The sequence below is a fragment of the Neolamprologus brichardi genome, chromosome 1 (assembly GCF_056152115.1).
Source record: "Neolamprologus brichardi isolate AB-2024 chromosome 1, ASM5615211v1, whole genome shotgun sequence".
Classification (NCBI taxonomy): Eukaryota; Metazoa; Chordata; class Actinopteri; order Cichliformes; family Cichlidae; genus Neolamprologus; species Neolamprologus brichardi.
The window spans coordinates 21,439,041-21,461,921 of record NC_142104.1 but is presented as its reverse complement, the minus strand read 5'-3'; the positions used below and the strand labels follow the sequence as shown (position 1 = coordinate 21,461,921).

At 40.3% G+C, this 22,881-nt stretch overlaps 1 protein-coding gene across 3 annotated transcripts in view; it reads right to left on the bottom strand.

Moving 5' to 3' along the window:
• The window catches only part of apba2b (amyloid beta precursor protein binding family A member 2b), a 76,525-nt gene extending 53,713 nt beyond the window's left edge, over positions 1–22,812 (bottom strand). Inside the window, exons 1-2 of one of the 3 annotated variants that reach the window (XM_006780221.3) lie at positions 22,602–22,812; positions 3,142–3,192 (exon numbers count right to left, since the gene is read on the bottom strand). The gene's annotated coding sequence lies outside the window, so the exon portion shown is untranslated. The remainder of the gene's footprint in view (positions 1–3,141; positions 3,193–22,601) is intronic. The other 2 variants (XM_035905222.2, XM_006780222.3) reach the window with 2 other exon arrangements.
• Positions 22,813–22,881: the final 69 nt, after the last annotated feature.

Genomic DNA, 22,881 nt, shown 5'->3' with positions numbered 1-22,881 from the left:
TGCCTGCTCATTGGCTACTGACTTGTTACTGACAAACCATTAGCAAATGAGCATATGGTTTCATTTAGAAACACAGCATCACCAAGATTTTCAAAACAGAATTTTTTTTTCTTGATTATGATTCAAAACAAGTGACTGAGCCCATAAACTTAACAGGACAGTCTTTGCAGAGGCCAAGACAGAAAGCAGTTTTCCCACAGACTTCTATAGGACCAGAAGTCTTTTTGCAGTCATAGCTATCACCATCTGGTGGCCTTCAGATTGAATGTAGGTTTAAGGCACATTTTTCTGACCTGGAAACTTCATCCATGTTTTTTTTCTTACCGTCTACGAGTGCTATCTAAAGGGCTAAGAGAAAACTAGAATCTCACTCACCAAAACTGAAGCGCAAACTTCTGTGATGTAAAACAATCAATGAATAGTCAAACAATCCATTAAAATTTCTCCAGCAGCACACACATACCACCCCTAACTCAGGAAATATAAATACCGTCACCTCAGAGTTGTTATGAAGGGTGAGGCTGTCCATAGAGGACATTTAATATTTTCCACCTGGCTGTAAATGTGCTTGAAAGTCTATGGAGATGCCGTTTTTGCCACTGACACTGGCTTCATTTTACCCATTGCATCCACAATCACCAGCTTTAGTCACCTGTTAATAAAACGTCCCTGCTGGATTTCAGCTATGAGTGCATGTTTTTTGTCTTTTCAGGACCCTTTCATCCCACCTGATGAGTCTTTCAGTTTGTACCCTGAGTAAAACACACCCACCTCACCTGCTTCCAGCTGCTCACCTACATCGTCTCTACTGAAAGGTCTTTCTTTAAAGGAAACTTCAGGAAATGTGCCCTAAAGAGATTTTAGCCAGAGCCAAAGGAAAATTACCAGTGCTGTTAGAAATGTATTTCATTTCTTGTTTTTTTTTTTAAAGAAATAAAAGGAAAATGCATAAATGAATGCAGACTCTACAGTGAACTCACTGCAGGTAGTCAACCCAGATAGGCTGATTCTGAGTGAGCGTGCATAGATACACAGTAGATTCTTTGCAGTATTCAGATAATTGCAGGCACTATGAAGAGCAGAAGAAAGGAAAAAATACAAATGATTCTTTACACAGTTAACAGCATATGTGATGACAGATGTGACTTTACAGTGTGCCACCAAAATCCCGTCATGATTTAGAGGTTGGTTATCTGAGAATTTCACAGTATTGTACCACAGAACCAGTGTACATATTAATGATTCTTTGTCCTTCCCTTCGTCTTCAAAGGATTTAATTAGTAAGGTACAACAGAAAGATAGCACTCTAAATGCACAACCCTGCAATGCATTGGCTGACTCTAATTGCACCCATCATCAAAGAGGTCTAAAATTTCAGCTCTTTATATTGCTTAAAATACATGGATTTTAAGCAACAGTGCAGATAAAGTTAGTCCCAAGTGGCAACCTCTGTGGCTAAAGAAAAAATCTCCAGAGCCTCCCATTTATAAACTCCCTAACTCCTTCATTCAACACTAAGGGGGAGGAATTATTTTATGAATATGATTTATTCCTTTGCATACTGGATGTAAGGGTGTGGCCTCTTTTATTGAAAGGTGCCCCTCTTTTCTCTCTCTATGAAGACTCTTAATTTTAGACTGACTGTTGAAGAGAGAGTCAAAATCAACAGTAAACACCATATAAGAGGACAACTTGACGTGGACAGGGGACACTGGTTAATGATGGATAACATTCAAGTGACTACAATAACAAAGACTGTAATACACTGTTGAGTGTCAGGATGATACAGAGCTCTATTAATTTCCTTCCCTACAGGAGAACAGTGCTGTGCCAGGGAGGATGAATATTCTAGCAGATAATTAATAAATGATGAGGAAAGGCAGTGTTGAGAGGCTCACAACACTTTGAATTGCTCAAGTATTCTTACATCTCCCCCTCTTCACCCCTTCTTATGGTATGTCTTCAGTGATGTAGTCCCACAATGCTCCTCCTTCACCTTCATCAGCACAAAATCTTTGCTCACTTTCTCCATCTCCAGCTTCTATTTGTGAATATTTATCAAAGTATTCTTCTAAAACAACTTTAAACTCAATAGCGTGAGAGACGGTGCTAACAGGTTTAATCATCAACAGTAACGGCACTCAGTCAGTACAGCTGCTGAATTCAAAAACTCCACAGCGACAAGGTGGTAAATGAAGCAAAACTGCACTCTTCTTTATAGCTTTACCTTGCGATATAAAGAACCTTGAGGCGACATTTGTCTTGCCATATAAATAAAAATGAAAGTGAAATGAAAAAGCACAGTTGTGTAAGTCTGTGTGACAGTTTACTCTTTGTTTTTCAGTCAGCCGTAACCAAAAGATGTGTCAGCTATGGCTGTGTTATAGTTTGACATCAGTTAATGGCCTTAATTCATAGAAATGTTGAGGCTGTTTAAAGTGTGCGAATCCTCTGTGTGAAACTAAACCCTTGTGTCTACATACAAACCAATTTGCTCCTCGTGGATCAGCTAACGGTTGGTTGCGAGAAGACACTGCAGGCTTCGGTTGCCTAGGCAAACCTCTAATGTATTTACCTCTCCCTCGTATGTAAATCAACGGTGTCTTTCACTCTCTCTTGGTGTCACTTCCTTCAATCGCCTCAAAGTCAAGAAAGGTTTTACTTGATTTGCACATTTGCAGCATTAAAACGAACAAAGGCTTTAAAACAATAGATCCAAGCTTCAGGATACATTTAACAATTAGTTAAAGACAACAAACCACCAGAATAACATTTCTTCACCCTCCTCTTCCTTCGTTATTCCTTCTTATTCCCTCCTCTACTCATTGTTTGTGTCTACACCACAACCTCAGTGGACATCCAGGCAAGTTAAGGAGCTCCCAAGGGTTCATTGTTATGCTTTTCGGTTCAGTTCCCAGCTTAGAGTCCAAATGTAGCAGCACAAAGAAGGCTGCAATATTGGACATCCTATCATCTTTTTATTATTGCAGTGCACATTCTCCAAGTCTAAGCTGTCTCACCAATTTGGTAGGATGCTTCATGTGGCTCCATAAGAGCCACATGAAGCATAAATTCCTCCCACACTCCCCAGTATACCATTACAATATAATAACCTGCCAAGGCATAGTAAAGAAAACTTACTGATATCTTTAAGTGGGCAGAGCAGCTCTAGCATTTGGTTCAAAGGAGGACCTGAAACACAAAAGGAGAAAACTAAGCATCAAACTGACAAGCCACATGAAAGACACAATCCAGCGGGAACACTGAGCTTTGATTTCTTTCTCCTGTCAGGATGCTCAGAGAATTAGGGGGGTGGTGATGATGTCAAGCAGGGGTTGTTGGGTCAGAGAGGTGATACAGCATCCGAGAGTGGCCGGCTGTCACTGGACTGAAAATACGGGCTCAAATTCACAGCAGAGGTTTTTGCAGTTGAATGAAAATAAGGTATCCAAAGATTTAGAGCCTCTTTCAATTTTTGCTATTTAGGGAAATCGGTTTATTTATATATATATATATATATATATACACACATATATATTCAAAATGTTTATATCTCGACCTAAACCAATATATCAGTATATATGTGTGTGTGTGTGAAGGTTCCAAAAGGCTTGTATAAACATTTGTATATTTGTATTTGTATATAGGCATCTCCACTGTGGTATAATTACAGCATCTGCTCTCAACACCGCACCTAAACGTCAGGAAATTTTATTATCAATTTTATTTATACAGGAGAAGATCAAGGTGCTTTATATTTCAAGGTAAAGAAAATCAATAGATTTAATTACACACCGAGATAGGAAAACTGTAAAGTAAAACTTATGCTGGTCTCAAGGCTTTAATTTTATTTAGCAAAAAGCTCAGAAAGCAAATAGAGCTATCAAACCAACGACCTTTCTCTACAGGCAGAGGTTTGGATGTGGCAAGACATACTGAATCAGCAACATTAGCTCAGCTGCAATTTCTCCCCAAATCAGCTGGGTTTTACCATCTGCCACTAAGCCTAACCCACATGTCACATCTCGTGCTCACGGCCTGAGTCCTTCTTGTGACAACTTCAGGGTTGCTGTCCTCACTTAGCAGTTGGATCAGATCAACCGTAAAACACACCACACCACACACACACTGCTGGCATCAGTATAATGGCTCCTTCACGACAGTCAGTGGGGGATGTGCTGATAAAAGCAACAGGGGTCAGAAAGAAGGTGGTCAAGCACCGGTGTGTGTAATATGTGATGAAGTCAGCAACGGCAGCACTTCTATGCCAAATAAAATAGAACAGCTCAAGAAACCAATGCAATAGCTACTGTTGAACAAGATGTACTAAAAATGCTTCAAAACAGCAGGTTTCAAACACTCTTAAGTCCTCGCACAACATATCTTGTTGATCTAGCAAAAGTTGCACAGACAGAATGAAGACAGGAATAAATTAGTCTTTTGAACTGCAAGTGAACACTTAGTGAGTCACTCTTCTAAAGAAACAAAGTTTAGCAGACACATGGGAGAAGAGATGAGCAATACCTGTGCGAAAGGCAGAAGACAAAGGAGCTACTAAAATAATGTGAGGAAAAACAGACACTGTATTTATTCTGTGATTTGTTCTGAAATACAAAGGATACATTCGAGACAATTTTCTCATTATCTGTGGCAGCACACGCTTGTAATTTGTACTGTGCTCATAATGAAATTGCTTTGACTTTCTAACTCTCCAAAGGTTTTTCACAAAATAAACCATGACATGCTTCGCCTAACCTTGACCAGGGTGAAACCCAAACTCAGTCTTAGTCCTCACATGGTATCAATCTCCACAATTTTTTGTGCCCACAACGACACAAATACATGCATGTTAGCAGTGAAAGTGTCTCTTCCTTTTTAGCACAGCTTACAATGGCTCCTCTCCTACTTGCATGCAGCCCTGAGGCTTGTTTTGGTCCCAAAAGTCCAACTCATACTGCAGCACACTGCAGTGTTAAAGACAAAACCCTCAGCAGATCACACTTCGGGCCAATCAGGGGAAGAAAAACAAACCTCCAATAGCAGACAAAACTCAAGTCAGCAGCAATCTAGGAACCTTGGACTAGTGTAATTCCCAGCACCATATTAACTTAGGCCAATGTGATCCAGTGTGGCAAGAGCACATGTTTTTCAGTTTCTTACATAAGCAATACTTTTCATAAATATTTGCCTCTCTTGTTTCTGCTTTTCTTAATTGCCTTATCAAAGCCATACAGCTGTAAGTACAAATTGATTTACTGTAAAGTAATAATTGTTTGTGAGCATTCAACCCAGAAATTAGAAGGGCAACTCTATGCACATGCACTCGTGACTGAATACTAAATACATATTTTAAGGGCATTTATTTTTTATGGTATTACAAGACACCTCCCCACCAACTGCAAGTCTTGGAAATTAGATGGAAATTAGCCTACATAGCCACTCTTCAAAGGTAATGGTGGGCTTGTTTAGTGCAATTAAAAACGGTCATGCTTTGCCCCTTTTCCAAGAGTAGTTACTATTTAAGCAATGTTATTTGTCTGTACACAGCACTGCACTATGTAGAACAGCACTTGTTCAAACTCTTCAAGGTAAGTAGTGGCTCACACTGTCAAAGGTTGGTAAAATAACCATGCAACTTCAGAGATTTGATTTCCATCGCCTGGTGGTAATACAGAACAATCAGGCTTAAACCTGTATGAGAAAAAAAACTGGAGGGAACAAACATGCCAACAGAAAATGTCAAGTTCCCTTTGTTTTGACAGCCGCGAACCTCTTAGTTTATCCAGAGACTTTGCTCTTCTTTCAGTTATTCACATGACAGTTTTACTTTTGACAGGAATGACAGACTGTTTGACAGCACAAAGAAGAAATTTCAAAACGGCGTTTTGCCCAGAACTCTGACACAGTTAATATTTGTAGTAAGGCTGCAGCCACTAAAATGTAAAATGATTTGCTGTTGATTGAAGTCACTGCAAAAATTATTAATTAGGGCTAAAAGCAGTAGATAGCCAGTGAACCTCAATATTACTCATATGTTGTATGGGTGAACACAAGCAAACACACATAAAAGCAAGCTGACAGCTTTACAGCATCCTTGAAGCCACACCCACACATCCACTCAGAGCTCATCTCCAGCAGGAAATCTACCCCACTGATCTCCATCCTCCCTTCCTCCTCTATCATGAAAGGTAAAAAACATACATTATGCTCACTCTGAACCCTTGCATGGGCCTCTCCTTGGTTTTAGCATCCCATCAGCATACAGGTTTGCTCACACCACGCTTCCTTGACCTCCTTTTCCACAACAACAACTAAGCAATCCTTTCTGTCTTGCAGACCTAAGGCACCTAAAGATTGAACAGAGGGTGAACTGAGTGGGATTTAAAGGCAGAGCACAGATAAACAAGCTGTCCTGACCTGCAGCAATGTTTAGCAGTTAGTGCTAAGCCAAAGCAAATGCTTTATTCCACCGATTCTGTTTTATGCTGCCGTATAGAGGGTTTACCATCACCACACCGTAATGACAAAGCAGCGCTGTGAACACTGAGACAACAACTTGTGTTGTTGTTTTTAAATTCATTATCCATTCAGCTGAAACCCAGTTCTCTCATTAGTATTCCTCAGCTAACTCACGTCGACCGAGGCTGAGAGGTCAGCACAGGCAGCTCCGATTTCAGCGTGTAAGACCAAACACACATACTGTTTTTCTTTTTTTTGGCGTAAGTACAGAAGCTCTTTCATGACCTTTAAGTACCTCCTGAACCACAATCAGAAGGCACGGGAAATTCTCTGATGCAGTGTATCTGCAATTAGCTTAATCTAGTGTAATACACATTCAGGGTTTCTAGTTTGTGTGTCTACAGATGCATAGTCTTTTATAGAAACCCTGAACCTTTGCTTTTTATTTTATGGTGTTCAAAATTTAACAAAAAAACACCTCATTGTAGAAAGCAGCAAACAGGAAACAGAATGGTTTAGTGATAGCTAGTCTCATATTCTGTCAGTCTGTCTGAATATTCTATTATTCCCTAAATGATCAACAGATTTTAAATGTGCAGTGTAGCAATGCAGCATTACTTACCTTTTATTCAGTTTCCCAGTGATGTGAGCATCATTTGCTTGAAGGTTGGTTCAGTGTGAGTACTCTCTATAAGGGCGTGCACCTTTCAAGTCTGCAGTGCTACATTCAATGTGAGGCACCAATATTTTAATTTTCAACTGACTTTCTTTCCTTTTTTTTAGCTGCTTATCTCCAAAAAAAATGAAATCTATTTTTGAATGCTCGCAGTTTTCCAATATACAATTCCCAGTTTCTTTCCTGCCACTGAGCACACCAGCGTGCATAAAGCACAAGCAATAACCGCAGATTATATCCACGACTGCAGTCCTCATTTAAACCAGATGTTTGTGTTTTGCATTGTCCTTTGATGATTGTGGATTATATAAAGCATCCAAAATAAACCTTCAGTGTACCGTAAAATGACAACAAAAGAATAAGCACAACAACATAATCGAGGCTCAGGAGTATTACTGAAATACTGACTGTCTTTTAGGCATCCTGGCACAGCTACACACACCCAGACTTGTTGACTCCTGTCCTGTTCTTCATTCGAATGTTATTCTAAAATGTTGCAGCGTGTCGTGGGAAAACAAAAGCTAAGGCAGTCACTCCCTACCAACAACAACAACAAAATTATTGATGAGCGTTATAGATTATAGATGGCTCAGAATGGGCCTGTTTTGAGAAACAAGCCTGTGTATGATGCATAAGTAGAAGAATAACGCGACATAGGATTCTCAGGGGGATGATGAAATAACATAAAATATATGAAAATCCAAAGAATCTGGATTTATAATAAATCTGTCTTTTTTAAAAAAAATAGGCTTAGATGTTAATCACTGTACGTGTGATGATGTTCATACAAATTTTCATTCAAGGCGAGATAAGGTACAGAGACACGCATATATACCCTGCAGTCATCATAGCAAGACGTTTGCTCTCCATCGACATCTATTCAACTGATTCTTAATGCAAATATCTGCTGAGCCAATCACATGGCTGCATTTAGACATGTAGACATGGCCAAGACAGCCTGCTGAAGTTCAATTTTTGCTTCGGAATGGTGAAGAAAGGTGATTTAAGTGACTTTGAGTGTGACACGGTTAATGGTGCCAGACGTGCTGGTCTGAATTTTCACAGATTGCTGTTCTACTGGGATTTTCCCATAGCCATCTGTAGGGTTTACAGAGAATGGTCCAAAAAAGAGAAAATATTCAGGGTGAAAATGCCTTGTTAATGCCAGAGGTCATGAGAAAGGGGACAGTAACTCAACATCATTACAACCAAGGTATGCAAAGGAGCATTTCCAAACACATCCAACCTTGAGTTAGGTGCGCTCAAGAGCAGAAAACCACTCATGTCAGGAAACGAGACTTTTTAGGTGAGTGTGCACAAGCTCACTAAAAATAAGCGTGTGCAAATAAGACTGGGAAACTGTCTGCTAGGGTAAGTAAAGTTAGTGTAAACATTAAAGCATGGATCCATCCTGCCTTGTAATAACAGTTCAGACTGCTGGTGATGGCTGCGTAATGATGTGGGGGATATTTTCTTGGTACACTCTGAGCACCTTAATACCAACTGAGCATCACTTAAACGGCACTGAGGATTTTTGCTGACCATGTCCATCACTTTATGGCCACAGTGAAATCAACTCAAACTGGTTTCTTGAATGTGACAATAAGTTCACTGTACTCGATGGCCTTCAACTGTCACCAGTACAATATCTCTGAGATGTGGTAGAATAGGAGATCCAAATCATGGATGTGTAGACAACAAATCTGCAGCAACAGTGTGATGCTATCATGTTAAAATGGACCAAAATCTCTGAGGGATGTTTCTTGCTGAATCTATGACACAAAGAATTGAAGCAAAAGGGGGTCCAAGCCATACTTAATAAACTCTCCAGTGAGGAAATTCATTTTAAACCCCAAAATTATACGGCAAAAAACAACCAAACACACCCAGAAATAGACAGCACATCCTTGATGGGATCTTTTGCTACATCCAAATGCATCCTTCCTGCTATAACACGTAACCTATAACAAAACATCCAAAGAAACAGAATGGCACTGCAGAGATGCATCAAGGAGTGTGAGTCTGGTGTATATGCATTAGGGTCTGAGGTATAGGTAGGTATATTTTTCAGAACATCATGACAAACTATACAGTTGAACGTTCAAGACTTCAAGACATATTTTCGGTTCAGTAAATCTACGATAACTCTGTGACGTTTATGAGTCAAAATCTAAGTAAACTGATCATCAGGGTTAAGCGCAACTGTCAACACTGAGTCAAGCTGGAGTTGCTGATCTCACTGAGAATAAACACGTCTTGTGATCAGGTATGAAGAAAAAGAATCCTTTGTAAGTAAAGCTGCCAGCTCATCTGCGCCATTTTTATAAAAAGGTTTCAGAATTACATTGTTTTCGTCTCTCTCTCTCGCTCTTCCACTTTTTCATGCTTTTCTCCCAGAGCAAGCCTGACACTATAGATAAAACATCAATTTGGTTACGTTCCTTCAGCTTTATCACACAAACGATGAACAGTAATCTGTGCTGCCTATCAACAAACACGCGTGGCTATAGAAATAATGGCCCAGAGGCTAGCACTGTACTCCAATGCAATACAAAATCAGCCCGGCTCGCATTCATCATGCTCGAATAACAATACAAGGTTGCATTATGGAGAAAAATAAAAAACATTTACGTCTGCATCTTCTAGACAACATTGCTTTATGGAATAGCAGCTAAGAAAATAAATTTACTCAACGTGAACTTGCCTGCACATTGTAACAATGACAGCAGCAGGTGAGGCTCTCTGCACATCTAAATGCTAATGTCATGCTGCTCTTCAGACAATAGCGGTAGCTAATGAGCTGGCTTGGTGAATGCATCTAAAGTCTAACTGATGACATAAGTGACAACATACTGAGGGACAGAGCTCTTTTTATGACTCACAACACAGCAGGACCAAATTGAAAAAGGGTGCGCCAAGGTCACACTCTAGTTCTAATCACGGCCAAATGCTTATTATATTGTAACTCCTGGTTTTCTAATTACATCTTTTAATACCAATATTCCCACTTTTCTATGAACAAACTTGACTGTTTTTAGGAATAATTTTAAAAAAAAGTTGGAAAAAAAAGTTGAAATGCTCAATAAGAAGTACATGCAATTATGCATATCTCAAGCCATGTAAGTCCATACTCACTTATACTTTGGGCATGTAAGTGCATTCACACTCAGGAACTACAGCTTCATGCAGTTCATTAAGATAAGAGATAAGATAAGATAAAACTTTATTAATCCCTCGGGTGGGTTCCTCTGGGAAATTTGTTTTCCAAAAAGCACAGCACCGACAGAAGTTACAGAGTTAAGAATATTATATATATATATATATATACACACACACATATATAAATACAAAGACATATATAGATAAAATATACAAAGGGGATAAATAGAATAAATAGGAATAAAAATAAAAATAAAAAAATAAAAATACAAGTGAATTGCACATTTAAAGTATTGAGGTCTATTGCACTGCTGATTATTAACAAAAGTATTGCACAAAAGGTAATTGCACAGTGAAGAGAAGAGGCACTACAGCTTAGTTGTTCCCCCCTCCTTTGTCCTCCTGTTTCCCCTCCCTCTCCCCTCCAGAGAGGAGTTAAACAGTCTGATGGCGTGTGGGACAAAGGAGTTTTTAAGTCTGTTGGTTCTTGTCTTTGGGAGAAGCAACCTGTCACTGAACAGACTCTTCTGGTTGTTTATGGCCGTGTGCAGAGGATGCCCAGCATTGTCCATAATGTCCAGCAGTTTCTTTAGTGTCCTTTTCTCTGCCACTGACACCAGAGTGTCCAGCTTCATGCCGACCACAGAGCCAGCCTTCCTGATCAGTTTTTCCAGCCTGAATGAGTCCTTCTTTGCTGTGCTGCTCCCCCAGCACACCACAGCATAGAACAGTACTCCAGCAACCACCGACTGGTAAAACATCCTCAGGAGCTTCCTGCGGATGTTAAAAGACCTCAGCCTCCTGAGGAAGTACAGTCGGCTTTGGGCTTTTTTGTACAGGTGCTCTGTGTTGCATGACCAGTCCAGTTTATTGTCCACCCACAGCCCGAGGTACTTGTACTTGTTGACCACCTCCACCTCCTCCCCCTCTATCTGAACCGGCAGTGGACCTGCTCTGGACCTCCCAAAGTCCACAACCAGTTCCTTAGTCTACTACAGTTAATTCTGCAATTTTCATTTAGGAGTTGAAGGACATGTCATCAGTGGCCATGGAAATGTCAATTCTTGCTAGCTAGCCAAGACTTTCATCACACACTGACATTATATAACATCACTGTTGTGGTGTTTGGGGGTCGTGGTATGGACATTATTAACTGTAACTGTTATTTTCAATGCACCAGACTTAGTATTAGAAGTGGGATTGACAGGCTATGCTATGTGGTCTGAAAATGCTGCAATAGGGATTTTTGGAATATGCACATTTGCGCAAAACATTGAAATTCACATGTCACATAAGACAATTGTTTGCATAGTGTCTTATCATATGCACGGATACTAGCAACAGTGTCTGAACTGAAACAAGCGAAAAATACTAAAAATCAGTCCGAGCTAGTCAAATACTGATGCTGAGCTCGTCTCATCCTATTTTAACATAACAGTTCGACACAGGGCATTATTATGACAGTTACACTGATATCCTGTTATTATGGATTTGGGAGGGAGGTGAGATTGTGAATGGCACAATCACATGACCAACCAGCATGAAGACAGGAGTTCTGAGTCTTTTTCATTTGGACTCTTACTTTGGTTTTCTTCTGTTTGGTTAGGTTTAGGTTCAAAATTATGTTGTTAGGCTTCGGCAAGGAAAACACAGGCATTCACAGTTTTTTGCACAAGTTAAAAGGCAAACTTCTACCATCTGCAAAATACTGCAAATGTCTTTGGCTGGCACAGTTATGCATCCTGCAACCCCGGGAGGGTTTATTGCTATTGAAAAATAACTAAAAGGGGTATCCAGTACATGCAAGTACAATGCAAAGGCTTTCAGTCCTGAATAAGAGTCAGAATGATGACTGGGGATTATGAATGGGATGCAGAGACCTGCTGAGAGCCAGTGATGAGCAGCTTACAATGAATAAATGGGGCCCTGCTGAGCCAAAAAAGAAATTCATTACAATTTCTTTTAAGGCTGTCAAGACAATATTCCTTATTGGGTTTCAACTGTATTAAAAAAACCTTTTTGTAAGTATTCATTCCATTATTCACCGTGTGACAGCATTCACTACCAAAACAAGCTGCTTCTTAATTTTGGTCTACCTATGCTCTCATGTTTTCAACGTCTCTGAAGGCACCTTCTTCAGTCTGGCCCAGATAATCTTATCACAGAAGAAACACCGATCTCTGAAATAACTCTACATGGGAAGACAGTGGCATATTTCATTATCAAATTGTAGCTACAGGTTGTGAACATTAAGTTAATAAACCTGCCAGTCAAAACTGTAGTCTATTTTCAGACAGTAATTACAGATCTCAGCTGTAACTTTGAATCTTGTTTAATGCTTTTAATCACCCACAAACGTTCACATTAGGGCTGTGCGATATGACCAAAATCTCATATCACAAAATCACAAAAATGTAACATTTTCTGTAAATTCTGTGAATCTCGGGCAGCTCGTCTTGCGGGAAGTGTTTCCAGCTGTGCGTCATGTAGCTGGAGTCGAGTGTTTTAACCGATGCATGAAACTATACATTTTTAGACATAAGTTGTAAAGGCCGCCGTTTTCTTTGTGAGTATTTATTACACGCCTGAAGTAGTTAGCCTGTTCTAACGTTTGAGTCTAAGGTTTATTTTTTAGCACCTGGCGGCTCTTTTTTTAATTCTCAGCCGTAAATAATCTGCTCTTTCACGTGACTTATTTTGAAAAGTCTCAACAGGATCTTGAGCTTTATTGTAAAAGGTTTATGTGGAGCATAAACAAGCGGACACGCGTTACCATCGTTGTTGCTAACCACAATGCAAAAAAACAGGCGCTTGTCCGTCCGTAGTGTGGTTATATTAATATAAGAGAAAGAGAGAACTTTAAGAAATTAATATAGCCACTACAATGACCATCAAAACGATGAAAAAATATTGCCGTAAACAGTTTATTTTGCGACACCACGAAACAAACGATAGCGTAAAATGAAACGATAGACGTTTTTATATCATCATCCGATATATATTGTTATATCGAACAGCCCTAGTTCAAATCTGTTTTTGGAAAGAGTCACTGCAAGCTATCACGAATGTTTGACTGTAGTTTTTGATGCCAAGGGCAAAACATACAATTATTAGGTTTGGGGGTCATTCAATTACGTTAGGGCCAGGTACATTTGGACAGGTTTGTACACATCAGACATGGACTTTACATAACATCTCACTGGGGAAATTCATTTGTTACAGCAGCACAAGGGGCAGAAAGAAAAAAGTGAAAACACCTAAAAATACTAAAATGCGCAGAAAAGAAGCAGAGCTTCTACAACAACCTTTGTGGTTCTCCATAACCTCCTCTTATGATAAACTCTGGCATGTGTGTGATACACAGGACAGATTTTTCTCGCTGTTTTTTGTGAGTCTTTTGTAAAACGTGAAGACCTGCTGCTCTGAATCCTTTGAATGTTTCTTTTATTTAACGAGCAGTAGTTTTCACCCTGCAATAATGCTGCTTGGTAACTTTATGACAAGTTGGAAAGGAACATACAGTATGTACAACATTATTTTAGACATTATTTTAGCATGTATTATAAAATACTGACAGGAAGAGTTTCTCATCCCTTAATAAATGAAATCATCATTTAATTTTTATTTGATAATCTGAAACAACCTAAGAAATCTAGAAGAGGGCAAACACATTTTACTTTACTGTACATTCAGCAGATGTTTAAGTTGCCCTGACCTCAATTACAGAGGACAGTTTGAATTCAGGCAGATCCAGTTGACGAATAGGACGGTTTCAATGCTGCTCCTTTCCCCGTCTTTCTCACTTCCTCCCTCCCCGAGCGCCGCCTCAGAGCCATTCTTTATTGCCACCCATGATTAATGCAGCTATGAATGGGTTTCTCTTTCACCCGAGCACTGTGGGAGAACGGCTTCTTTCGTTCTTTCTCTCTTTCTTCCTTTGCCATTTTGCTTTCTTCCCAATGTGACCTGATTTAGTCACAGAGTGTGAAACTGATTTGGACTCATTTGCATGCTAATTCCATAAAGAGAGGTGAAATGATGTGTAAGTATCACCTCGCTGATTCTAGGAGACACCGTCGCATTTGGAAGAAATAATGCGCAGTATAAACTCGATAATTCACAGACTCATTGTTCAGAAATCCAACCAGGGAAGGGACACACTTTTAAGTGCTATACAACATTTTCACAGTTACGTGCAAAAAGAGGTAAAATGCTTGCACTGCTGTGTAGAAAATGCCATTTTTAATGTTGGTATTACTGCATTGTGTTTGTGTTTTTCATGAAGTTCATGCTTTCATATACACATTATGTCTTGAAAGTCAAGGTTTTCTTCTAATCAGCTCATTAGGGTTTGAATTAATTATATGTTTGTGTGTTTACTTTAATTCTAATCCATGAATATGTGGCCAGTAATTCTGTCTGGAGCCAGTCTCCCAGTTTAGTTCAGCATCCTCCCCTTCATCCTCTCATCAATATCTTTTCATTGTATTTTTATTAAAAGAATGTAATAAATTAATTACTACACTGAAGATGCCTCGATTAGACAATATACCTGTGTAGCAGACGCCACTTGTCTGCTTTGAAGAGCTCCAGACAATGTGCTCTTGCTCTTCACACCTGATTCAGCATGGTGTCATTTTGAAAACACAGGAGCGTGTAAACACTTCCTTCTGGCCTGAAACATTTCTCGCCAACTTTCATGCCTCAACTCGTCCGTCACTGCTTTGAAATTGATTACTTGAAGGTGCTGGCCACTAATGCACTGAAGGAGGTGAAGAAAAGTTTCACGCAATCAGGAGACTCTGGTTTTTGCAAACGAACAAGAGGAACACGAAAGAAGCCTGTTGTTGGCGAGAAGGATAACATGTAGAGCCAACAGGTTATTGGTTATTTTCTTCATCTTTTCCTTTATCTATAAATACAAACTGCGGTAAACGCTGCATGCTATCTATATAACAACCGAAGCATCACAGAGCTGCTGAGATTCAAACAACAGTTCAAAGATAAGCTTATACTTTAAGAACTGTCACAAACTATGAAACAAACATCCTCCTAACAGTGTTAACCATGCCTGACTGATCCACTGAACGTGACCTGGATTTATCCGTGCTCCTTCACCTATTAGAGCAATAACACTAAGTCTGACCCCTAAGTCAAAAGCTGGCAGGTAATCAAGAGAAATGCTTGGTCAAGTCACTTCAGACTACCATAATGGCTGCATTGATGATAACATTGGCTCTAAAATCAAAGACGACCGGACTTTAAAAAATGCATTTAACAGGGGAAGACACAGACCACACTTTCAAGGAAAAACTGAAATTCAATGAGACACGGCTGTCCAAACAAATGAAGGAACACTGATACGGCTGTCGTATTCATGGGCGTAATCAAGAGCTGGACAACAGAGCCTGACCTAACTCGACCTAAGTCCTTCAGGATATTCATGGTTCATTCAAAGACATCTGACTGTAGATGTTAAACAGCCTGGCATTTTATATGGTTAAGACAGAGAGAATTATCTTTCACCAGCTTCATGATTTGGAATCACTTAGGATAAATATGTTGTGCCATTATGATTTTTATTATTTAAAAAGGACAACTTTGTAATGATTGTCAAATTGAATATGTCATGAGGCTATCTTGGGAGCAGTATTCTCATCATTGTGTTATGGTGAGTCACATCTTGTCTCCTCTGAGTTTTGATGCTGTAATCAAGCCCACAAATGAACCAGAAAACCATTTCTGGTTGTGACAAACACTGAATTTTGATTTGACTACAAACTTAAAAAAAAGAAGAAGAAAAAACAGCTGGCGTAAGCTGAAATGCACAAGATTAAAGTCTTTGCTGCGCATCCAGAGCAGCCAGTGAAGCTGTGCAGGGAAAATGATGAACACTATACTATTGCTGGACGCTACTTTTTCATATTACCTTTAGGAAGCACAGCCGGTAGGAAGAGAAAGGTGCAGCATATTTTAAATGACTACATGTAGATGTCCTTCTGTCAGCTCTAATTTTCAGAATGTTTTTCTTCATATTGAGTATTTTGGCTGGCTGCAACAATTTTTTCTGTATTTTAATCTAATTTAAGCCCCATATGGTAGACTGCCAAACCAAACAACATTGCATTTAAAACGCACATACCTCTACCAAGGATGCACTCTCCTCTAAATATGTATTAACAGCTTAAATGTTTAGACTTATTTTTAATCTCCATCCAAATCTAAATCTGAGTGAGTGAAGACTGAGCAATGATGAGCAATCCCACTGACGTCTGGCGGGTGGGGGGGAGCCAATCAGTCCTGACAAAAATTCACAAAATGAGCACGACCTTTTAACACTGAAACGTTTAATGATGCTGCATAATGAGTTCAAATTACATGCTAGAAACCATGAAAATCATCAGGCATTTGTTATGCAGTACACAAATACTCTGGTTCACATGAGGTAGCAGGATAATAAAAGTTAAGCTAAGCTTGTTCAAAAGATGACTTTTTGTTGTTTTTTAAGATATTACTTTGGATTTTAGTTGCTTTTTCTTTAAATTACGGCACCAAAACTAATTTAACAAAATCAGCAGAGGTTTACACAGTCCACCCTTTGAAACTGTGTGAATAGCTGCCACCACTGCATTAAGTGTTATTAAGAAATCATGTTAAGAAGAAAAAAAGCAGTCAGACTCTGGCTGCTCATTTTGATTCATATATGTTTTGTCCCTGTGTTGCACAACTCTTTGCTTGTGAAGCTGAGAAGAAACGAGACTGACTCTAGCGATGATGCCATCTGGATATAAACCCTCCATAGATGGTGAATAATTGAACAACTCATACCGACAGGAGAATACGACAGCAGAGCAGTGATCTCAAAAGCTTTCAATGATCAGACTGCTTTCTGCCACTAGGCGCTTCTCAGTCAATACCAAAAGATCCAATTTGACGGCGTTTGTGAAGTAGTGTGGGATCATGGGAGTTTTGTCACATTGCTAATGTAATGATAACTGCTTGCTTAACATTAAACAGGTGGACCGATGACATTGAGGTGGACTACACATACAGCCACGTGGTGAAGTCAAGCAAAAAGTAGCCTAGTAGTGATATCCATGTCCAAATAATCACACTAAAATGAACTACATGCGAATTTATGAGTGCTGTAGTAACATTATTACAATGGTTGTCTATAGGTGCTAAAGGGGAAACGACTGCATTGACAGACAACCAAAAATTAAATGTCCCTTACACTGAAATAAACACATTTCTCTGGGTTTGTACATTATTGAAGGCATTTCATATTGTAAATATATATACTTTATCAGATTGTGCAAAAGCCAACCCGAATAACTTAATGTTTTGCTGGCAAAGTTTGTGCAGTGACTTCCTGAAAATGTGCAAATGTTCATGGAAATACAGTATATAAGGCAAATATCTACAATTCTAAGAAGGTTGTAAGTCAATGTTTGGTGTGATCACCTTTATTCTTCAACACAGTCCGAACTCTCTTAAGCAAACGTTCTTGTAATTTCTTTAAGCAGTCTTCAGGAATAGTTCTCCAGTCTTCTTTAAAGACACTCAAAACTCTTTTTTTGACAAAACCTCCACCACTGGCTAACAGAGCCATGACAGATCCCCCACCATGTTTTAATAGTGGCTGTAGACATTCACTGTTATACCTCATTCCTGACCTCCTCTGTAGATATTGATGACAATTTGAGCCAAATACTTCAAATTTAGATGCAACACTCCATCAGACTTGTTACTGCTGATTTTCAGTCCAGTTCTTGAGTAATTCTTGAGTAAAGGTTAATTCTAACCTTCCACCGAGACCATTTCTGATGAGTCTTCAGTGAACAGCAGATGGATCAACTGTTTCTTAAGACTTTCAGATACTGTCCTACTGGCTATATTGTTTTCAGGCATGATCATTTTCTTCTTTTGTCCTCCACCTCTCCAGTTTCCTCAATTTTTTCAAGGACACATTGCACACCATGCCTAGACATGCTATATTTTCATCTATTAGCTCTCTGGGAATCACCTTGTTAGGTCCAAGGACTGAAGTGAAAATGAGTGAAAAAGCAGCCAATGTCCAAAGCAAAACTTTGACAGTTCTTCAGAAGCCTGAAAAAGTATTATTTAATGCCACTTAACAGAATTACTGAAAAATTACCAGAAAGTCTGACTCCTTGGAAGCAAAATATACAGAAGTAAGAGGTGACTGCAGACAGGCCTGGACATCTACCGACAGTACTGAGAGAGTCAGTATTGCTGCAAAATATCAGATGTTGTAGTCCAAAACCTGGCTTGGAGATAGACTGGCGACCAGGCTATGTTTTACAGGTAGGATAGGCTCCAGCCTAACTATGACCCATTAGACAAGCAGTTAAGTAAATGGATGCAATGATTGTAGTGCAAACCAAAAATTGAATAAATTATGCATTGATATAAACAGGTAAGAGATTCATGTCTTTGGTTGGTTTCTCTGTTTGAACGGAAGTCATATTAATTTAAATTCATTTTAAAGGGGATTACGGAAACAAGCTCTGAGCTGTTTGCTGGTTAGCATACAGACACATTGTGGTTTGTAGATTGTCTGCTTCATGCTAAATTCTGTGTACGAACCTCAAAAGTTGATTCTGTTCATCTGTTTCGTCACTCATCCAAGTGACTTCTTCAGTCTCAGCTGACTGCAGGTTTCCCCAAATCTTATAAACAGTACATTTGCATAATGACTGAAACCAGCCCACTGAAGGGACAATGGGCTGTGAGGTCAGTTCCTTAATCATAATTATGCAAATTCTCATGACCATTGATCAACAACCACTGACCAAAACCCACTGATCAAAGACCACTGATCAATGGCCATGAGTACCATTCACAGAGAGTTGTGGAATGGCTGCAATCACAGCATTGTAAGATGGCAAAAGATGTACCCTTAGGCCCCCTCCTCGATTCAGAGATGGTCTTTCCCTTTTCACGTAAATGGCCTCCTTGACTCTGCGCTCAAACCAGCGTTCCTCCCTGTCCAGGATGTGTACATCCTCATCATTGAAGGAGTGTCCACTGGCCTGTAGGTGTAAATAGACTGCAGAGTCCTGGCCTGATGAGGTAGCTCTTCTGTGTTGTGCCATCCGCTTCGCCAGAGATTGTTTGGTTTCTCCGATGTATAAGTCTTGGCAATCCTCCTGGCACTTAACATCGTACACTATGTTACTCTGTTTGTGTCGGGGACCCGATCCTTGGGGTGGACCAATTTTTGGCGCAGCGTGTTTTGGGGTTTAAAAGCCACAGAGACCCGGTGTTTAGAAAAAATGCGTCTCAACTGTTGCGATACTCCTGACACATATGGGATCACTACAGGTTTTTGCTTGGGCAGCGGTTGTCTTGCTGGAGCTTTCTTTAGGTGCCTTTCCCGCTTTGACAAAAGTCCAGCTGGGATAACCACATTTACTCAGGGCCTTCTTGATGTGCTGTTCTTCTGCCTCCCTGGCCGCTGTGTCAGTGGGGATGGTGTTCGCTCTGTGTTGTAAGATTTGGGGAAACCTGCAGTCAGCTGAGACTGAAGAAGTCACTTGGATGAGTGACGAAACGTTTCTCCCACAAAACGCTACGTCCAGATGAACAGAATCAACTTCTGGAGATTTACTTTCCTGGATGATTGAGAATGCATCAAGACGTTCTGTGTAGGAAATTTGCTTCCTCTAATTTTTCACCCAATGTAACAACACTACAGCACCAGACTGTAGAGAAAGGCCATCATAAGTCATGATTTCATTTTAATGGCACGTGAAAATGAACAGATACTGTATATCCGTAGGTTTGATCTTGGAATGTTTTGCTCAAGGGCCCGATAGTCTTTTATTGTATCTTCAGTTATGCAAACATTATGAACAGATTACAAACTGTAAACATTTTGCATATGAAATCCACAGCTTACAGACCAAATCTTTTAAGAAGATATTGCTCATGATATCATGTAATACAGCGGTCCCCAACCTTTTTTGCGCCACGGACCGGTTTATGCCCGACAATATTTTCATGGACCGGCCTTTAAGGTGTCGCGGATAAATACAACAAAATAAAACTAGTACCGGTACCGAAAAAAAGAAAATTTATTCATAACACACGTGAAAAGACCAAGGAAAACCAAGTAAACAATAAAAACGATAACAAAATAACGTTGAAAACCGATAAAAACCCTGAAAACTATACATTTCACACCTGAGCCTCAACTCTCGCGGCCTGGTACCAAACAACTCACGGACTGGTACCGGTCCGAGGCCCGGGGGTTGGGGACCGCTGATGTAATGGATATTGAAATTCCCCAATGGCACAGCAATCCACAATGCTAAGACAGACTCATTTATGTTTAAACTGAGCAGCTTATTCATGATTTAATCACAGATTTCCAAATACTAATTATCTTTTATTATTTCTGCTGCAGGGCTAGAGGTTGTTGCCCTCTTCTGGCTTTCCCCCAGAGTCCAATCTGGTATCCTGCGACTGCAGCCTTGAACAAGATCCCAACAGGCTGCAGAAAAGGTGACTGTCCTTCACTGCAGGTGCTACACAGAAAACGATCCCTGCTCTGAGACAAAGCAGGGGTGGTGGTGGAAGAGCCACGCACAGGAGGATGTTATAGAAAAAGCGCGGCCCTGAAGGAAAAGGTGGAAGGTGATTGGGGAGGGGTCGGCTGGTTGGAGGGGGTGATAATGATAAAAACCTGACATCTCTGCTCTAAACACGCCAGCGAGTTCACATGCTGTGCACATCCTTATGAGTATCTGTCATGGCTCTCCAGGGGCCCTTTACTTCCTTTAATAGCCATACATTACTCTCCTCTCTCTGCACTTATCCTCCACAGTCCTGTTCATCACCCTCTTCCTGAGCTGAACACAGCCATTGTTCTTCTCTTTCAGTCTGTTGCACAATCCCATCTTTAACCTCTTGACTTGTACCAGTTTTATAAATTTCTCCTCATTTTTTCCTCTGCCTGCACACTAACAAATTGCAAAGATTAGTAAATCAGTTATAAAGCATTTAGATTTTTTGGCAACGGGTGATATGTGGCTGCAGGATTGCTTTTTTATAATCATGGGTAAGATGCTGCAAATGTATCTATATAATGTCAGCGACCTACTATCCAAACGCTTTCATTGTATGTTTGTAGATTGTGAACATAATCTTATCATGGCCTGTTTCACAGATCAAACGACGCCACCTGATCATGCCACAGAGATTCACTATATAATACTGAATGGCCGTATCACTGCGAATCCTTTAAGGCTTATGTAACTCGTAATAACATTACGGAGCTTAAAATCTATCCGACCGTGGGTCAGCATCGACATTGCTGCTGCTGCTGTCAGGGAAGTCAACAAAACAAGAGTTGTACTATAAACAGCTAAAAAGGGGGATGATGGCTACACTGAAACTCATTCTGCATGTCTGGATCAGGGTAGATGCTGCGTGATACAAAGCAGAGCCTGTGAGCCTGTCCCCTGCTCCCTCTGAACACAATGAACAGCCAGACACAATGCTGTCAGCATCTGTCCTCACCAGCATCTGTGGCTGGAACTGCATGATACACAAATCTAATATTAAACACAGGCTTCAGATACATTCAAGTTTGCTTAACTTGATTTCAAGTAAAGGGATATAACAGTATAAGTGGTGGGGACTAAAGCACCTTACTTGTTTTTAACTTTACTTCCTTAACCTAATATCTCATTCAATTACTAGGCACGTGTGGGGAAATGGCATGGATGGGGTATATTTATAAGAAAATGGGCACATATCATGGAAAACGGGCCATTTCCACAAAGAGAACTGCACACGCCTGAGGTTTCCACCCCCTTAAATAAAACGATGCTGGAAAAGATGTGTGCCCATTAAGGACATCCACATTTAATGACCTTCCTCGTCTCGTGAGAAACTAAAGGCCTATTTGCAATATAAGTACAATCGATCATTTTAGGCGTAGACTCGCCTGCGCATGGATGAATCACCGAGAATTGTAGCAGCAGGTCTGAGCAGACCTACTCCGAGCTTCTTTTTTTTCTTTTTAACTGAGCTGTCCGTGAGAACAAGCACTCTGAATCATAAACTTCGGCAGCAAGAAACGATTTCCCTCAAAGCTCAGCGCCCCGTTGTTAACACTGATGCTAAAGGCAGATCCACGGGCTAGGGCGATCAGCATCCATGCACCCTGTCCACCCTCCCCGATGCCTGGGAGGAAGGCGTAGAGGTTGTAACCGTTACCGGGGATCAACCGTGCTTGTATCTTTTCTTAATAAAAACAAAACAAAACACATCCTACCTGGAAAATGTCATATGCTGCTCAAGTCACCTCGTGTTGAGATTGGCGAGAGATGGAGCTGGCTGGTCGCGCATCACTCGGTGTGCGTGCGTGTGTGCGTTTGTGTGTGTATCACCGACAGAAAGCGTACGGAGTACAGCGGCTGGCAGCGGAACCCCGGAACGAGCATAACGCAAAGCGAGCCCTCTGCGGTTGTCTGGTCGGCACAAAAAAAAGAAAAGAAAAGAAAGAAACACTCACGCAAGAGCCAGCTACCCCACCCGAGCGGCAGTTCGAACTA